Source organism: Salmo salar, chromosome 03 (genome assembly GCF_965601325.2).
Source record: "Salmo salar chromosome 03, fSalSal1, whole genome shotgun sequence".
Taxonomy (NCBI): Eukaryota; Metazoa; Chordata; class Actinopteri; order Salmoniformes; family Salmonidae; genus Salmo; species Salmo salar.
In genome coordinates this window covers 10081921-10098278 of record NC_138293.1, presented here as the reverse complement: position 1 = coordinate 10098278, position 16358 = coordinate 10081921, and the positions used below count along the sequence as shown (strand labels likewise).

At 41.9% G+C, this 16358-nt stretch overlaps 19 non-coding genes across 19 annotated transcripts; 9 read left to right on the top strand and 10 right to left on the bottom strand.

Moving 5' to 3' along the window:
- Positions 1-381: 381 nt before the first annotated feature.
- Positions 382-454, bottom strand: trnak-uuu (transfer RNA lysine (anticodon UUU)). Its single transcript has one exon. It is a non-coding gene; the product is annotated as a tRNA-Lys (tRNA).
- Positions 455-620: 166 nt separating this feature from the next.
- trnaw-cca (transfer RNA tryptophan (anticodon CCA)) lies at positions 621-692 on the top strand. The gene has a single exon. It is a non-coding gene; the product is annotated as a tRNA-Trp (tRNA).
- A 1161-nt stretch (positions 693-1853) lies between these two features.
- Positions 1854-1926, bottom strand: trnak-uuu (transfer RNA lysine (anticodon UUU)). Its single transcript has one exon. It is a non-coding gene; the product is annotated as a tRNA-Lys (tRNA).
- Positions 1927-2092: 166 nt separating this feature from the next.
- trnaw-cca (transfer RNA tryptophan (anticodon CCA)) lies at positions 2093-2164 on the top strand. Its single transcript has one exon. It is a non-coding gene; the product is annotated as a tRNA-Trp (tRNA).
- A 1161-nt stretch (positions 2165-3325) lies between these two features.
- trnak-uuu (transfer RNA lysine (anticodon UUU)) lies at positions 3326-3398 on the bottom strand. Its single transcript has one exon. It is a non-coding gene; the product is annotated as a tRNA-Lys (tRNA).
- Positions 3399-3564: 166 nt separating this feature from the next.
- trnaw-cca (transfer RNA tryptophan (anticodon CCA)) lies at positions 3565-3636 on the top strand. The gene has a single exon. It is a non-coding gene; the product is annotated as a tRNA-Trp (tRNA).
- Positions 3637-4797: 1161 nt separating this feature from the next.
- On the bottom strand, positions 4798-4870 carry trnak-uuu (transfer RNA lysine (anticodon UUU)). Its single transcript has one exon. It is a non-coding gene; the product is annotated as a tRNA-Lys (tRNA).
- Positions 4871-5036: 166 nt separating this feature from the next.
- trnaw-cca (transfer RNA tryptophan (anticodon CCA)) lies at positions 5037-5108 on the top strand. The gene has a single exon. It is a non-coding gene; the product is annotated as a tRNA-Trp (tRNA).
- Positions 5109-6269: 1161 nt separating this feature from the next.
- trnak-uuu (transfer RNA lysine (anticodon UUU)) lies at positions 6270-6342 on the bottom strand. The gene has a single exon. It is a non-coding gene; the product is annotated as a tRNA-Lys (tRNA).
- Positions 6343-6508: 166 nt separating this feature from the next.
- Positions 6509-6580, top strand: trnaw-cca (transfer RNA tryptophan (anticodon CCA)). The gene has a single exon. It is a non-coding gene; the product is annotated as a tRNA-Trp (tRNA).
- A 1161-nt stretch (positions 6581-7741) lies between these two features.
- On the bottom strand, positions 7742-7814 carry trnak-uuu (transfer RNA lysine (anticodon UUU)). The gene has a single exon. It is a non-coding gene; the product is annotated as a tRNA-Lys (tRNA).
- A 165-nt stretch (positions 7815-7979) lies between these two features.
- Positions 7980-8051, top strand: trnaw-cca (transfer RNA tryptophan (anticodon CCA)). Its single transcript has one exon. It is a non-coding gene; the product is annotated as a tRNA-Trp (tRNA).
- Positions 8052-9212: 1161 nt separating this feature from the next.
- Positions 9213-9285, bottom strand: trnak-uuu (transfer RNA lysine (anticodon UUU)). The gene has a single exon. It is a non-coding gene; the product is annotated as a tRNA-Lys (tRNA).
- Positions 9286-10921: 1636 nt separating this feature from the next.
- On the top strand, positions 10922-10993 carry trnaw-cca (transfer RNA tryptophan (anticodon CCA)). The gene has a single exon. It is a non-coding gene; the product is annotated as a tRNA-Trp (tRNA).
- Positions 10994-12154: 1161 nt separating this feature from the next.
- On the bottom strand, positions 12155-12227 carry trnak-uuu (transfer RNA lysine (anticodon UUU)). Its single transcript has one exon. It is a non-coding gene; the product is annotated as a tRNA-Lys (tRNA).
- A 1398-nt stretch (positions 12228-13625) lies between these two features.
- trnak-uuu (transfer RNA lysine (anticodon UUU)) lies at positions 13626-13698 on the bottom strand. The gene has a single exon. It is a non-coding gene; the product is annotated as a tRNA-Lys (tRNA).
- Positions 13699-13864: 166 nt separating this feature from the next.
- On the top strand, positions 13865-13936 carry trnaw-cca (transfer RNA tryptophan (anticodon CCA)). The gene has a single exon. It is a non-coding gene; the product is annotated as a tRNA-Trp (tRNA).
- Positions 13937-15097: 1161 nt separating this feature from the next.
- On the bottom strand, positions 15098-15170 carry trnak-uuu (transfer RNA lysine (anticodon UUU)). The gene has a single exon. It is a non-coding gene; the product is annotated as a tRNA-Lys (tRNA).
- Positions 15171-15335: 165 nt separating this feature from the next.
- trnaw-cca (transfer RNA tryptophan (anticodon CCA)) lies at positions 15336-15407 on the top strand. The gene has a single exon. It is a non-coding gene; the product is annotated as a tRNA-Trp (tRNA).
- The last annotated feature ends 951 nt before the right edge of the window (positions 15408-16358 follow it).

The following is a 16358-nucleotide window of genomic DNA, read 5'->3' as shown; positions in this document are numbered from 1 at the left end:
CTTTACCGGTACTGTTCGGACGTATTCGTCTGCGTGTTTTGACCGCCTTTGAGCCAGTGGATTACTGAACACAACGCGCCAACAAAACTGAGATTTTGGGATATAAAGAGGGACTTTATTGAACAAAACAAACATTTATTGTGTAGCTGAGACTCTTGTGACTGCAACCAGATGAAAATCTTCAAAGGTAAGTGATTAATTTGATGGCTATTTCTGACTTTCGTGACTCTATATGATTGGAAAATGTTTGTATGCTTTTGGAAGAGGGGCGCTGTCCTCAGATAATCGCATGGTATGCTTTCGCAGTAAAGCCATTTTTAAATCTGACCAAATGCAAGAATGGAAAGACTGCCTACTGAAGGAAGGTGAACATTAAAGCAGCGCCCGAACAGGGACTTGAACCCTGGACCCTCAGATTAAAAGTCTGATGCTCTACCGACTGAGCTATTCGGGCTCTGCATTTACTTATTTTCATACACCTAACCTGTCGGGCAGAGGCACGTGCTGACGAGGGGGCATTGTCAGATAATACATTTCCCAAGAGATCCAGGCCTCCATTCCAAATGATACAATCAACGAAATCTGAACTAGGCATCCCCTCCAAAGACGCGTTTTGTCTAGACCTCGTGGCGCAACGGTAGCGCGTCTGACTCCAGATCAGAAGGTTGCGTGTTCAAATCACGTCGTGGTCAGTGTTTTTATGTGTGCAATCTCTACCTCCTTTAAACAGCGAAGTCAATGAATCAACACAAGTACCAATGTGGCTTACAGTACAAACCTCGAACGAAAACAACCAAACCAATTCTGCTTTAGATGACAATTGTCTCTCATAAAAGCCTGTCACACTGCAAATTCCCAGATCAGATGATGCTGTGTGATTGATTGACAGGCTTAAATCAGTCTTCGAACACGGATTTTAACGTCTTATGGCTTAGGGGAAGTGATTCGACATCTGGATGAGAAGAGTGCCCAAAGTAAACTGCCTGTTACTCAGGCCCAGAATCTAGGATATGCATATAAATGGTAGATTTGGATAGAACACACTTTAAAGTTTCCAAAACCGTTCAAATGATGTCTGTGAGTATAACAGAACTGATATGGCAGGTGAAAATCTGAGGAAAATCCATCCGGGAAGTGGGACTTTATTTGACGTGGGAAGTTTTCAATTGAATGCCTATTGAGTTTCTAATGGGTTAGGACCCAGATTGCAGTTCCTATGGCTTCCACTAGATGTCAACAGTCTTTAGACATTGTTTCAGGATTGTTTTCTGAAAAATGAAGAAGAATGAGACCTTCTGTCAGTGGACTGAGGAAGCATGCAGTGCTGGTTTGCGCACATGACCAAGTGCGTGCCCGTCGTTGTTTTTCCTTTCTATTGAATACGCTATTGTCCGGTTGAAATATTATCGAGTATTTAGACAATTGCCAACCTGAAGATTAATTATAAAAATCGTTTGACATGTTTCAACAAACTTTACCGGTACTGTTCGGACGTATTCGTCTGCGTGTTTTGACCGCCTTTGAGCCAGTGGATTACTGAACACAACGCGCCAACAAAACTGAGATTTTGGGATATAAAGAGGGACTTTATTGAACAAAACAAACATTTATTGTGTAGCTGAGACTCTTGTGACTGCAACCAGATGAAAATCTTCAAAGGTAAGTGATTAATTTGATGGCTATTTCTGACTTTCGTGACTCTATATGATTGGAAAATGTTTGTATGCTTTTGGAAGAGGGGCGCTGTCCTCAGATAATCGCATGGTATGCTTTCGCAGTAAAGCCATTTTTAAATCTGACCAAATGCAAGAATGGAAAGACTGCCTACTGAAGGAAGGTGAACATTAAAGCAGCGCCCGAACAGGGACTTGAACCCTGGACCCTCAGATTAAAAGTCTGATGCTCTACCGACTGAGCTATTCGGGCTCTGCATTTACTTATTTTCATACACCTAACCTGTCGGGCAGAGGCACGTGCTGACGAGGGGGCATTGTCAGATAATACATTTCCCAAGAGATCCAGGCCTCCATTCCAAATGATACAATCAACGAAATCTGAACTAGGCATCCCCTCCAAAGACGCGTTTTGTCTAGACCTCGTGGCGCAACGGTAGCGCGTCTGACTCCAGATCAGAAGGTTGCGTGTTCAAATCACGTCGTGGTCAGTGTTTTTATGTGTGCAATCTCTACCTCCTTTAAACAGCGAAGTCAATGAATCAACACAAGTACCAATGTGGCTTACAGTACAAACCTCGAACGAAAACAACCAAACCAATTCTGCTTTAGATGACAATTGTCTCTCATAAAAGCCTGTCACACTGCAAATTCCCAGATCAGATGATGCTGTGTGATTGATTGACAGGCTTAAATCAGTCTTCGAACACGGATTTTAACGTCTTATGGCTTAGGGGAAGTGATTCGACATCTGGATGAGAAGAGTGCCCAAAGTAAACTGCCTGTTACTCAGGCCCAGAATCTAGGATATGCATATAAATGGTAGATTTGGATAGAACACACTTTAAAGTTTCCAAAACCGTTGAAATGATGTCTGTGAGTATAACAGAACTGATATGGCAGGTGAAAATCTGAGGAAAATCCATCCGGGAAGTGGGACTTTATTTGACGTGGGAAGTTTTCAATTGAATGCCTATTGAGTTTCTAATGGGTTAGGACCCAGATTGCAGTTCCTATGGCTTCCACTAGATGTCAACAGTCTTTAGACATTGTTTCAGGATTGTTTTCTGAAAAATGAAGAAGAATGAGACCTTCTGTCAGTGGACTGAGGAAGCATGCAGTGCTGGTTTGCGCACATGACCTAGTGCGTGCCCGTCGTTGTTTTTCCTTTCTATTGAATACGCTATTGTCCGGTTGAAATATTATCGAGTATTTAGACAATTGCCAACCTGAAGATTAATTATAAAAATCGTTTGACATGTTTCAACAAACTTTACCGGTACTGTTCGGACGTATTCGTCTGCGTGTTTTGACCGCCTTTGAGCCAGTGGATTACTGAACACAACGCGCCAACAAAACTGAGATTTTGGGATATAAAGAGGGACTTTATTGAACAAAACAAACATTTATTGTGTAGCTGAGACTCTTGTGACTGCAACCAGATGAAAATCTTCAAAGGTAAGTGATTAATTTGATGGCTATTTCTGACTTTCGTGACTCTATATGATTGGAAAATGTTTGTATGCTTTTGGAAGAGGGGCGCTGTCCTCAGATAATCGCATGGTATGCTTTCGCAGTAAAGCCATTTTTAAATCTGACCAAATGCAAGAATGGAAAGACTGCCTAGTGAAGGAAGGTGAACATTAAAGCAGCGCCCGAACAGGGACTTGAACCCTGGACCCTCAGATTAAAAGTCTGATGCTCTACCGACTGAGCTATTCGGGCTCTGCATTTACTTATTTTCATACACCTAACCTGTCGGGCAGAGGCACGTGCTGACGAGGGGGCATTGTCAGATAATACATTTCCCAAGAGATCCAGGCCTCCATTCCAAATGATACAATCAACGAAATCTGAACTAGGCATCCCCTCCAAAGACGCGTTTTGTCTAGACCTCGTGGCGCAACGGTAGCGCGTCTGACTCCAGATCAGAAGGTTGCGTGTTCAAATCACGTCGTGGTCAGTGTTTTTATGTGTGCAATCTCTACCTCCTTTAAACAGCGAAGTCAATGAATCAACACAAGTACCAATGTGGCTTACAGTACAAACCTCGAACGAAAACAACCAAACCAATTCTGCTTTAGATGACAATTGTCTCTCATAAAAGCCTGTCACACTGCAAATTCCCAGATCAGATGATGCTGTGTGATTGATTGACAGGCTTAAATCAGTCTTCGAACACGGATTTTAACGTCTTATGGCTTAGGGGAAGTGATTCGACATCTGGATGAGAAGAGTGCCCAAAGTAAACTGCCTGTTACTCAGGCCCAGAATCTAGGATATGCATATAAATGGTAGATTTGGATAGAACACACTTTAAAGTTTCCAAAACCGTTGAAATGATGTCTGTGAGTATAACAGAACTGATATGGCAGGTGAAAATCTGAGGAAAATCCATCCGGGAAGTGGGACTTTATTTGACGTGGGAAGTTTTCAATTGAATGCCTATTGAGTTTCTAATGGGTTAGGACCCAGATTGCAGTTCCTATGGCTTCCACTAGATGTCAACAGTCTTTAGACATTGTTTCAGGATTGTTTTCTGAAAAATGAAGAAGAATGAGACCTTCTGTCAGTGGACTGAGGAAGCATGCAGTGCTGGTTTGCGCACATGACCTAGTGCGTGCCCGTCGTTGTTTTTCCTTTCTATTGAATACGCTATTGTCCGGTTGAAATATTATCGAGTATTTAGACAATTGCCAACCTGAAGATTAATTATAAAAATCGTTTGACATGTTTCAACAAACTTTACCGGTACTGTTCGGACGTATTCGTCTGCGTGTTTTGACCGCCTTTGAGCCAGTGGATTACTGAACACAACGCGCCAACAAAACTGAGATTTTGGGATATAAAGAGGGACTTTATTGAACAAAACAAACATTTATTGTGTAGCTGAGACTCTTGTGACTGCAACCAGATGAAAATCTTCAAAGGTAAGTGATTAATTTGATGGCTATTTCTGACTTTCGTGACTCTATATGATTGGAAAATGTTTGTATGCTTTTGGAAGAGGGGCGCTGTCCTCAGATAATCGCATGGTATGCTTTCGCAGTAAAGCCATTTTTAAATCTGACCAAATGCAAGAATGGAAAGACTGCCTAGTGAAGGAAGGTGAACATTAAAGCAGCGCCCGAACAGGGACTTGAACCCTGGACCCTCAGATTAAAAGTCTGATGCTCTACCGACTGAGCTATTCGGGCTCTGCATTTACTTATTTTCATACACCTAACCTGTCGGGCAGAGGCACGTGCTGACGAGGGGGCATTGTCAGATAATACATTTCCCAAGAGATCCAGGCCTCCATTCCAAATGATACAATCAACGAAATCTGAACTAGGCATCCCCTCCAAAGACGCGTTTTGTCTAGACCTCGTGGCGCAACGGTAGCGCGTCTGACTCCAGATCAGAAGGTTGCGTGTTCAAATCACGTCGTGGTCAGTGTTTTTATGTGTGCAATCTCTACCTCCTTTAAACAGCGAAGTCAATGAATCAACACAAGTACCAATGTGGCTTACAGTACAAACCTCGAACGAAAACAACCAAACCAATTCTGCTTTAGATGACAATTGTCTCTCATAAAAGCCTGTCACACTGCAAATTCCCAGATCAGATGATGCTGTGTGATTGATTGACAGGCTTAAATCAGTCTTCGAACACGGATTTTAACGTCTTATGGCTTAGGGGAAGTGATTCGACATCTGGATGAGAAGAGTGCCCAAAGTAAACTGCCTGTTACTCAGGCCCAGAATCTAGGATATGCATATAAATGGTAGATTTGGATAGAACACACTTTAAAGTTTCCAAAACCGTTCAAATGATGTCTGTGAGTATAACAGAACTGATATGGCAGGTGAAAATCTGAGGAAAATCCATCCGGGAAGTGGGACTTTATTTGACGTGGGAAGTTTTCAATTGAATGCCTATTGAGTTTCTAATGGGTTAGGACCCAGATTGCAGTTCCTATGGCTTCCACTAGATGTCAACAGTCTTTAGACATTGTTTCAGGATTGTTTTCTGAAAAATGAAGAAGAATGAGACCTTCTGTCAGTGGACTGAGGAAGCATGCAGTGCTGGTTTGCGCACATGACCTAGTGCGTGCCCGTCGTTGTTTTTCCTTTCTATTGAATACGCTATTGTCCGGTTGAAATATTATCGAGTATTTAGACAATTGCCAACCTGAAGATTAATTATAAAAATCGTTTGACATGTTTCAACAAACTTTACCGGTACTGTTCGGACGTATTCGTCTGCGTGTTTTGACCGCCTTTGAGCCAGTGGATTACTGAACACAACGCGCCAACAAAACTGAGATTTTGGGATATAAAGAGGGACTTTATTGAACAAAACAAACATTTATTGTGTAGCTGAGACTCTTGTGACTGCAACCAGATGAAAATCTTCAAAGGTAAGTGATTAATTTGATGGCTATTTCTGACTTTCGTGACTCTATATGATTGGAAAATGTTTGTATGCTTTTGGAAGAGGGGCGCTGTCCTCAGATAATCGCATGGTATGCTTTCGCAGTAAAGCCATTTTTAAATCTGACCAAATGCAAAAATGGAAAGACTGCCTACTGAAGGAAGGTGAACATTAAAGCAGCGCCCGAACAGGGACTTGAACCCTGGACCCTCAGATTAAAAGTCTGATGCTCTACCGACTGAGCTATTCGGGCTCTGCATTTACTTATTTTCATACACCTAACCTGTCGGGCAGAGGCACGTGCTGACGAGGGGGCATTGTCAGATAATACATTTCCCAAGAGATCCAGGCCTCCATTCCAAATGATACAATCAACGAAATCTGAACTAGGCATCCCCTCCAAAGACGCGTTTTGTCTAGACCTCGTGGCGCAACGGTAGCGCGTCTGACTCCAGATCAGAAGGTTGCGTGTTCAAATCACGTTGTGTTCAGTGTTTTTATGTGTGCAATCTCTACCTTCTTTAAACAGCGAAGTCAATGAATCAACACAAGTACCAATGTGGCTTACAGTACAAACCTCGAACGAAAACAACCAAACCAATTCTTCTTTAGATGACAATTGTCTCTCATAAAAGCCTGTCACACTGCAAATTCCCAGATCAGATGATGCTGTGTGATTGATTCACAGGCTTAAATCAGTCTTCGAACACGGATTTTAACTTCTTATGGCTTAGGGGAAGTGATTCGACATCTGGATGAGAAGAGTGCCCAAAGTAAACTGCCTGTTACTCAGGCCCAGAATCTAGGATATGCATATAAATGGTAGATTTGGATAGAACACACTTTAAAGTTTCCAAAACCGTTCAAATGACGTCTGTGAGTATAACAGAACTGATATGGCAGGTGAAAATCTGAGGGATATCCATCCGGGAAGTGGGACTTTATTTGACGTGGGAAGTTTTCAATTGAATGCCTATTGAGTTTCTAATGGGTTAGGACCCAGATTGCAGTTCCTATGGCTTCCACTAGATGTCAACAGTCTTTAGACATTGTTTCAGGATTGTTTTCTGAAAAATGAAGAAGAATGAGACCTTCTGTCAGTGGACTGAGGAAGCATGCAGTGCTGGTTTGCGCACATGACCAAGTGCGTGCCCGTCGTTGTTTTTCCTTTCTATTGAATACGCTATTGTCCGGTTGAAATATTATCGAGTATTTAGACAATTGCCAACCTGAAGATTAATTATAAAAATCGTTTGACATGTTTCAACAAACTTTACCGGTACTGTTCGGACGTATTCGTCTGCGTGTTTTGACCGCCTTTGAGCCAGTGGATTACTGAACACAACGCGCCAACAAAACTGAGATTTTGGGATATAAAGAGAGACTTTATTGAACAAAACAAACATTTATTGTGTAGCTGAGACTCTTGTGACTGCAACCAGATGAAAATCTTCAAAGGTAAGTGATTAATTTGATGGCTATTTCTGACTTTCGTGACTCTATATGATTGGAAAATGTTTGTATGCTTTTGGAAGAGGGGCGCTGTCCTCAGATAATCGCATGGTATGCTTTCGCAGTAAAGCCATTTTTAAATCTGACCAAATGCAAGTATGGAAAGACTGCCTACTGAAGGAAGGTGAACATTAAAGCAGCGCCCGAACAGGGACTTGAACCCTGGACCCTCAGATTAAAAGTCTGATGCTCTACCGACTGAGCTATTCGGGCTCTGCATTTACTTATTTTCATACACCTAACCTGTCGGGCAGAGGCACGTGCTGACGAGGGGGCATTGTCAGATAATCATTTCCCAAGAGATCCAGGCCTCCATTCCAAATGATACAATCAACGAAATCTGAACTAGGCATCCCCTCCAAAGATGCATTTTGTCTAGACCTCGTGGCGCAATGGTAGCGCGTCTGACTCCAGATCAGAAGGTTGCGTGTTCAAATCACGTTGTGGTCAGTGTTTTTATGTGTGCAATCTCTACCTTCTTTAAGCAGCGAAGTCAATGAATCAACACAAGTACCAATGTGGCTTACAGTACAAACCTCGAACGAAAACAACCAAACCAATTCTTCTTTAGATGACAATTGTCTCTCCTAAAAGCCTGTCACACTGCAAATTCCCAGATCAGATGATGCTGTGTGATTGATTCACAGGCTTAAATCAGTCTTCGAACACGGATTTTAACTTCTTATGGCTTAGGGGAAGTGATTCGACATCTGGATGAGAAGAGTGCCCAAAGTAAACTGCCTGTTACTCAGGCCCAGAATCTAGGATATGCATATAAATGGTATATTTGGATAGAACACACTTTAAAGTTTCCAAAACCATTCAAATGATGTCTGTGAGTATAACAGAACTGATATGGCAGGTGAAAATCTGAGGAAAATCCATCCGGGAAGTGGGATTTTTTTTGATGTGGGAAGTTTTCAATTGAATGCCTATTGAGTTTCTAATGGGTTAGGACCCAGATTGCAGTTCCTATGGCTTCCACTAGATGTCAACAGTCTTTAGACATTGTTTCAGGATTGTTTTCTGAAAAATGAAGAAGAATGAGACCTTCTGTCAGTGGACTGAGGAAGCATGCAGTGCTGGTTTGCGCACATGACCAAGTGCGTGCCCGTCGTTGTTTTTCCTTTCTATTGAATACGCTATTGTCCGGTTGAAATATTATCGAGTATTTAGACAATTGCCAACCTGAAGATTAATTATAAAAATCGTTTGACATGTTTCAACAAACTTTACCGGTACTGTTCGGACGTATTCGTCTGCGTGTTTTGACCGCCTTTGAGCCAGTGGATTACTGAACACAACGCGCCAACAAAACTGAGATTTTGGGATATAAAGAGGGACTTTATTGAACAAAACAAACATTTATTGTGTAGCTGAGACTCTTGTGACTGCAACCAGATGAAAATCTTCAAAGGTAAGTGATTAATTTGATGGCTATTTCTGACTTTCGTGACTCTATATGATTGGAAAATGTTTGTATGCTTTTGGAAGAGGGGCGCTGTCCTCAGATAATCGCATGGTATGCTTTCGCAGTAAAGCCATTTTTAAATCTGACCAAATGCAAGTTTTGAAAGACTGCCTACTGAAGGAAGGTAAACATTAAAGCAGCGCCCGAACAGGTACTTGAACCCTGGACCCTCAGATTAAAAGTCTGATGCTCTACCGACTGAGCTATTCGGGCTCTGCATTTACTTATTTTCATACACCTAACCTGTCGGGCAGAGGCACGTGCTGACGAGGGGGCATTGTCAGATAATCATTTCCCAAGAGATCCAGGCCTCCATTCCAAATGATACAATCAACGAAATCTGAACTAGGCATCCCCTCCAAAGATGCGTTTCGTCTACACCTCGTGGCGCAACGCTAGCGCGTCTGACTCCAGATCAGAAGGTTGCGTGTTCAAATCACGTTGTGGTCAGTGTTTTTATGTGTGCAATCTCTACCTCCTTTAAACAGCGAAGTCAATGAATCAACACAAGTACCAATGTGGCTTACAGTACAAACCTCGAACGAAAACAACCAAACCAATTCTGCTTTAGATGACAATTGTCTCTCATAAAAGCCTGTCACACTGCAAATTCCCAGATCAGATGATGCTGTGTGATTGATTCACAGGCTTAAATCAGTCTTCGAACACGGATTTTAACTTCTTATGGCTTAGGGGAAGTGATTCGACATCTGGATGAGAAGAGTGCCCAAAGTAAACTGCCTGTTACTCAGGCCCAGAATCTAGGATATGCATATAAATGGTAGATTTGGATAGAACACACTTTAAAGTTTCCAAAACCGTTCAAATGATGTCTGTGAGTATAACAGAACTGATATGGCAGGTGAAAATCTGAGGGATATCCATCCGGGAAGTGGGACTTTATTTGACGTGGGAAGTTTTCAATTGAATGCCTATTGAGTTTCTAATGGGTTAGGACCCAGATTGCAGTTCCTATGGCTTCCACTAGATGTCAACAGTCTTTAGACATTGTTTCAGGATTGTTTTCTGAAAAATGAAGAAGAATGAGACCTTCTGTCAGTGGACTGAGGAAGCATGCAGTGCTGGTTTGCGCACATGACCAAGTGCGTGCCCGTCGTTGTTTTTCCTTTCTATTGAATACGCTATTGTCCGGTTGAAATATTATCGAGTATTTAGACAATTGCCAACCTGAAGATTAATTATAAAAATCGTTTGACATGTTTCAACAAACTTTACCGGTACTGTTCGGACGTATTCGTCTGCGTGTTTTGACCGCCTTTGAGCCAGTGGATTACTGAACACAACGCGCCAACAAAACTGAGATTTTGGGATATAAAGAGGGACTTTATTGAACAAAACAAACATTTATTGTGTAGCTGAGACTCTTGTGACTGCAACCAGATGAAAATCTTCAAAGGTAAGTGATTAATTTGATGGCTATTTCTGACTTTCGTGACTCTATATGATTGGAAAATGTTTGTATGCTTTTGGAAGAGGGGCGCTGTCCTCAGATAATCGCATGGTATGCTTTCGCAGTAAAGCCATTTATAAATCTGACCAAATGCAAGTATGGAAAGACTGCCTACTGAAGGAAGGTAAACATTAAAGCAGCGCCCTAACAGGGACTTGAAACCTGGACCCTCAGATTAAAAGTCTGATGCTCTACCGACTGAGCTATTCGGGCTCTGCATTTACTTATTTTCATACACCTAACCTGTCGGGCAGAGGCACGTGCTGACGAGGGGGCATTGTCAGATAATCATTTCCCAAGAGATCCAGGCCTCCATTCCAAATGATACAATCAACGAAATCTGAACTAGGCATCCCCTCCAAAGATGTGTTTTGTCTAGACCTCGTGGCGCAACGGTAGCGCGTCTGACTCCAGATCAGAAGGTTGCGTGTTCAAATCACGTTGTGGTCAGTGTTTTTATGTGTGCAATCTCTACCTTCTTTAAACAGCGAAGTCAATGAATCAACACAAGTACCAATGTGGCTTACAGTACAAACCTCGAACGAAAACAACCAAACCAATTCTGCTTTAGATGACAATTGTCTCTCATAAAAGCCTGTCAGACTGCAAATTCCCAGATCAGATGATGCTGTGTGATTGATTCACAGGCTTAAATCAGTCTTCGAACACGGATTTTAACTTCTTATGGCTTAGGGGAAGTGATTCGACATCTGGATGAGAAGAGTGCCCAAAGTAAACTGCCTGTTACTCAGGCCCAGAATCTAGGATATGCATATAAATGGTAGATTTGGATAGAACACACTTTAAAGTTTCCAAAACCGTTCAAATGATGTCTGTGAATATAACAGAACTGATATGGCAGGTGAAAATCTGAGGAAAATCCATCCGGGAAGTGGGACTTTATTTGACGTGGGAAGTTTTCAATTGAATGCCTATTGAGTTTCTAATGGGTTAGGACCCAGATTGCAGTTCCTATGGCTTCCACTAGATGTCAACAGTCTTTAGACATTGTTTCAGGATTGTTTTCTGAAAAATGAAGAAGAATGAGACCTTCTGTCAGTGGACTGAGGAAGCATGCAGTGCTGGTTTGCGCACATGACCAAGTGCGTGCCCGTCGTTGTTTTTCCTTTCTATTGAATACGCTATTGTCCGGTTGAAATATTATCGAGTATTTAGACAATTGCCAACCTGAAGATTAATTATAAAAATCGTTTGACATGTTTCAACAAACTTTACCGGTACTGTTCGGACGTATTCGTCTGCGTGTTTTGACCGCCTTTGAGCCAGTGGATTACTGAACACAACGCGCCAACAAAACTGAGATTTTGGGATATAAAGAGGGACTTTATTGAACAAAACAAACATTTATTGTGTAGCTGAGACTCTTGTGACTGCAACCAGATGAAAATCTTCAAAGGTAAGTGATTAATTTGATGGCTATTTCTGACTTTCGTGACTCTATATGATTGGAAAATGTTTGTATGCTTTTGGAAGAGGGGCGCTGTCCTCAGATAATCGTATGGTATGCTTTCGCAGTAAAGCCATTTTTAAATCTGACCAAATGCAAGTATGGAAAGACTGCCTACTGAAGGAAGGTAAACATTAAAGCAGCGCCCGAACAGGGACTTGAACCCTGGACCCTCAGATTAAAAGTCTGATGCTCTACCGACTGAGCTATTCGGGCTCTGCATTTACTTATTTTCATACACCTAACCTGTCGGGCAGAGGCACGTGCTGACGAGGGGGCATTGTCAGATAATCATTTCCCAAGAGATCCAGGCCTCCATTCCAAATGATACAATCAACGAAATCTGAACTAGGCATCCCCTCCAAAGATGCGTTTCGTCTACACCTCGTGGCGCAACGCTAGCGCGTCTGACTCCAGATCAGAAGGTTGCGTGTTCAAATCACGTTGTGGTCAGTGTTTTTATGTGTGCAATCTCTACCTTCTTTAAACAGCGAAGTCAATGAATCAACACAAGTACCAATGTGGCTTACAGTACAAACCTCGAACGAAAACAACCAAACCAATTCTGCTTTAGATGACAATTGTCTCTCATAAAAGCCTGTCACACTGCAAATTCCCAGATCAGATGATGCTGTGTGATTGATTCACAGGCTTAAATCAGTCTTCGAACACGGATTTTAACTTCTTATGGCTTAGGGGAAGTGATTCGACATCTGGATGAGAAGAGTGCCCAAAGTAAACTGCCTGTTACTCAGGCCCAGAATCTAGGATATGCATATAAATGGTAGATTTGGATAGAACACACTTTAAAGTTTCCAAAACCGTTCAAATGATGTCTGTGAGTATAACAGAACTGATATGGCAGGTGAAAATCTGAGGAAAATCCATCCGGGAAGTGGGACTTTATTTGACGTGGGAAGTTTTCAATTGAATGCCTATTGAGTTTCTAATGGGTTAGGACCCAGATTGCAGTTCCTATGGCTTCCACTAGATGTCAACAGTCTTTAGACATTGTTTCAGGATTGTTTTCTGAAAAATGAAGAAGAATGAGACCTTCTGTCAGTGGACTGAGGAAGCATGCAGTGCTGGTTTGCGCACATGACCAAGTGCGTGCCCGTCGTTGTTTTTCCTTTCTATTGAATACGCTATTGTCCGGTTGAAATATTATCGAGTATTTAGACAATTGCCAACCTGAAGATTAATTATAAAAATCGTTTGACATGTTTCAACAAACTTTACCGGTACTGTTCGGACGTATTCGTCTGCGTGTTTTGACCGCCTTTGAGCCAGTGGATTACTGAACACAACGCGCCAACAAAACTGAGATTTTGGGATATAAAGAGGGACTTTATTGAACAAAACAAACATTTATTGTGTAGCTGAGACTCTTGTGACTGCAACCAGATGAAAATCTTCAAAGGTAAGTGATTAATTTGATCGCTATTTCTGACTTTCGTGACTCTATATGATTGGAAAATGTTTGTATGCTTTTGGAAGAGGGGCGCTGTCCTCAGATAATCACATGGTATGCTTTCGCTGTAAAGCCATTTTTAAATCTGACCAAATGCAAGTATGGAAAGACTGCCTAGTGAAGGAAGGTGAACATTAATGCAGCGCCCGAACAGGGACTTGAACCCTGGACCCTCAGATTAAAAGTCTGATGCTCTACCTACTGAGCTATTCGGGCTCTGCATTTACTTATTTTCATACACCTAACCTGTCGGGCAGAGGCACGTGCTGACGAGGGGGCATTGTCAGATAATACATTTCCCAAGAGATCCAGGCCTCCATTCCAAATGATACAATCAACGAAATCTGAACTAGGCATCCCCTCCAAAGATGCGTTTCGTCTAGACCTCGTGGCGCAACGGTAGTGCGTCTGACTCCAGATCAGAAGGTTGCGTGTTCAAAACACGTTGTGGTCAGTGTTTTTATGTGTGCAATCTCTACCTTCTTTAAACAGCGAAGTCAATGAATCAACACAAGTACCAATGTGGCTTACAGTACAAACCTCGAACGAAAACAACCAAACCAATTCTGCTTTAGATGACAATTGTCTCTCATAAAAGCCTGTCACACTGCAAATTCCCAGATCAGATGATGCTGTGTGATTGATTGACAGGCTTAAATCAGTCTTCGAACACGGATTTTAACTTCTTATGGCTTAGGGGAAGTGATTCGACATCTGGATGAGAAGAGTGCCCAAAGTAAACTGCCTGTTACTCAGACCCAGAATCTAGGATATGCATATAAATGGTAGATTTGGATAGAACACACTTTAAAGTTTCCAAAACCGTTCAAATGATGTCTGTGAGTATAACAGAACTGATATGGCAGGTGAAAATCTGAGGAAAATCCATCCGGGAAGTGGGACTTTATTTGACGTGGGAAGTTTTCAATTGAATGCCTATTGAGTTTCTAATGGGTTAGGACCCAGATTGCAGTTCCTATGGCTTCCACTAGATGTCAACAGTCTTTAGACATTGTTTCAGGATTGTTTTCTGAAAAATGAAGAAGAATGAGACCTTCTGTCAGTGGACTGAGGAAGCATGCAGTGCTGGTTTGCGCACATGACCAAGTGCGTGCCCGTCGTTGTTTTTCCTTTCTATTGAATACGCTATTGTCCGGTTGAAATATTATCGAGTATTTAGACAATTGCCAACCTGAAGATTAATTATAAAAATCGTTTGACATGTTTCAACAAACTTTACCGGTACTGTTCGGACGTATTCGTCTGCGTGTTTTGACCGCCTTTGAGCCAGTGGATTACTGAACACAACGCGCCAACAAAACTGAGATTTTGGGATATAAAGAGGGACTTTATTGAACAAAACAAACATTTATTGTGTAGCTGAGACTCTTGTGACTGCAACCAGATGAAAATCTTCAAAGGTAAGTGATTAATTTGATCGCTATTTCTGACTTTCGTGACTCTATATGATTGGAAAATGTTTGTATGCTTTTGGAAGAGGGGCGCTGTCCTCAGATAATCGCATGGTATGCTTTCGCAGTAAAGCCATTTTTAAATCTGACCAAATGCAAGTATGGAAAGACTGCCTACTGAAGGAAGGTAAACATTAAAGCAGCGCCCGAACAGGGACTTGAACCCTGGACCCTCAGATTAAAAGTCTGATGCTCTACCGACTGAGCTATTCGGGCTCTGCATTTACTTATTTTCATACACCTAACCTGTCGGGCAGAGGCACGTGCTGACGAGGGGGCATTGTCAGATAATCATTTCCCAAGAGATCCAGGCCTCCATTCCAAATGATACAATCAACGAAATCTGAACTAGGCATCCCCTCCAAAGATGCGTTTTGTCTAGACCTCGTGGCGCAACGGTAGCGCGTCTGACTCCAGATCAGAAGGTTGCGTGTTCAAATCACGTCGTGGTCAGTGTTTTGATGTGTGCAATCTCTACCTTCTTTAAACAGCGAAGTCAATGAATCAACACAAGTACCAATGTGGCTTACAGTACAAACCTCGAACGAAAACAACCAAACCAATTCTGCTTTAGATGACAATTGTCTCTCATAAAAGCCTGTCACACTGCAAATTCCCAGATCAGATGATGCTGTGTGATTGATTGACAGGCTTAAATCAGTCTTCGAACACGGATTTTAACTTCTTATGGCTTAGGGGAAGTGATTCGACATCTGGATGAGAAGAGTGCCCAAAGTAAACTGCCTGTTACTCAGACCCAGAATCTAGGATATGCATATAAATGGTAGATTTGGATAGAACACACTTTAAAGTTTCCAAAACCGTTCAAATGATGTCTGTGAGTATAACAGAACTGATATGGCAGGTGAAAATCTGAGGAAAATCCATCCGGGAAGTGGGACTTTATTTGACGTGGGAAGTTTTCAATTGAATGCCTATTGAGTTTCTAATGGGTTAGGACCCAGATTGCAGTTCCTATGGCTTCCACTAGATGTCAACAGTCTTTAGACATTGTTTCAGGATTGTTTTCTGAAAAATGAAGAAGAATGAGACCTTCTGTCAGTGGACTGAGGAAGCATGCAGTGCTGGTTTGCGCACATGACCAAGTGCGTGCCCGTCGTTGTTTTTCCTTTCTATTGAATACGCTATTGTCCGGTTGAAATATTATCGAGTATTTAGACAATTGCCAACCTGAAGATTAATTATAAAAATCGTTTGACATGTTTCAACAAACTTTACCGGTACTGTTCGGACGTATTCGTCTGCGTGTTTTGACCGCCTTTGAGCCAGTGGATTACTGAACACAACGCGCCAACAAAACTGAGATTTTGGGATATAAAGAGGGACTTTATTGAACAAAACAAACATTTATTGTGTAGCTGAGACTCTTGTGACTGCAACCAG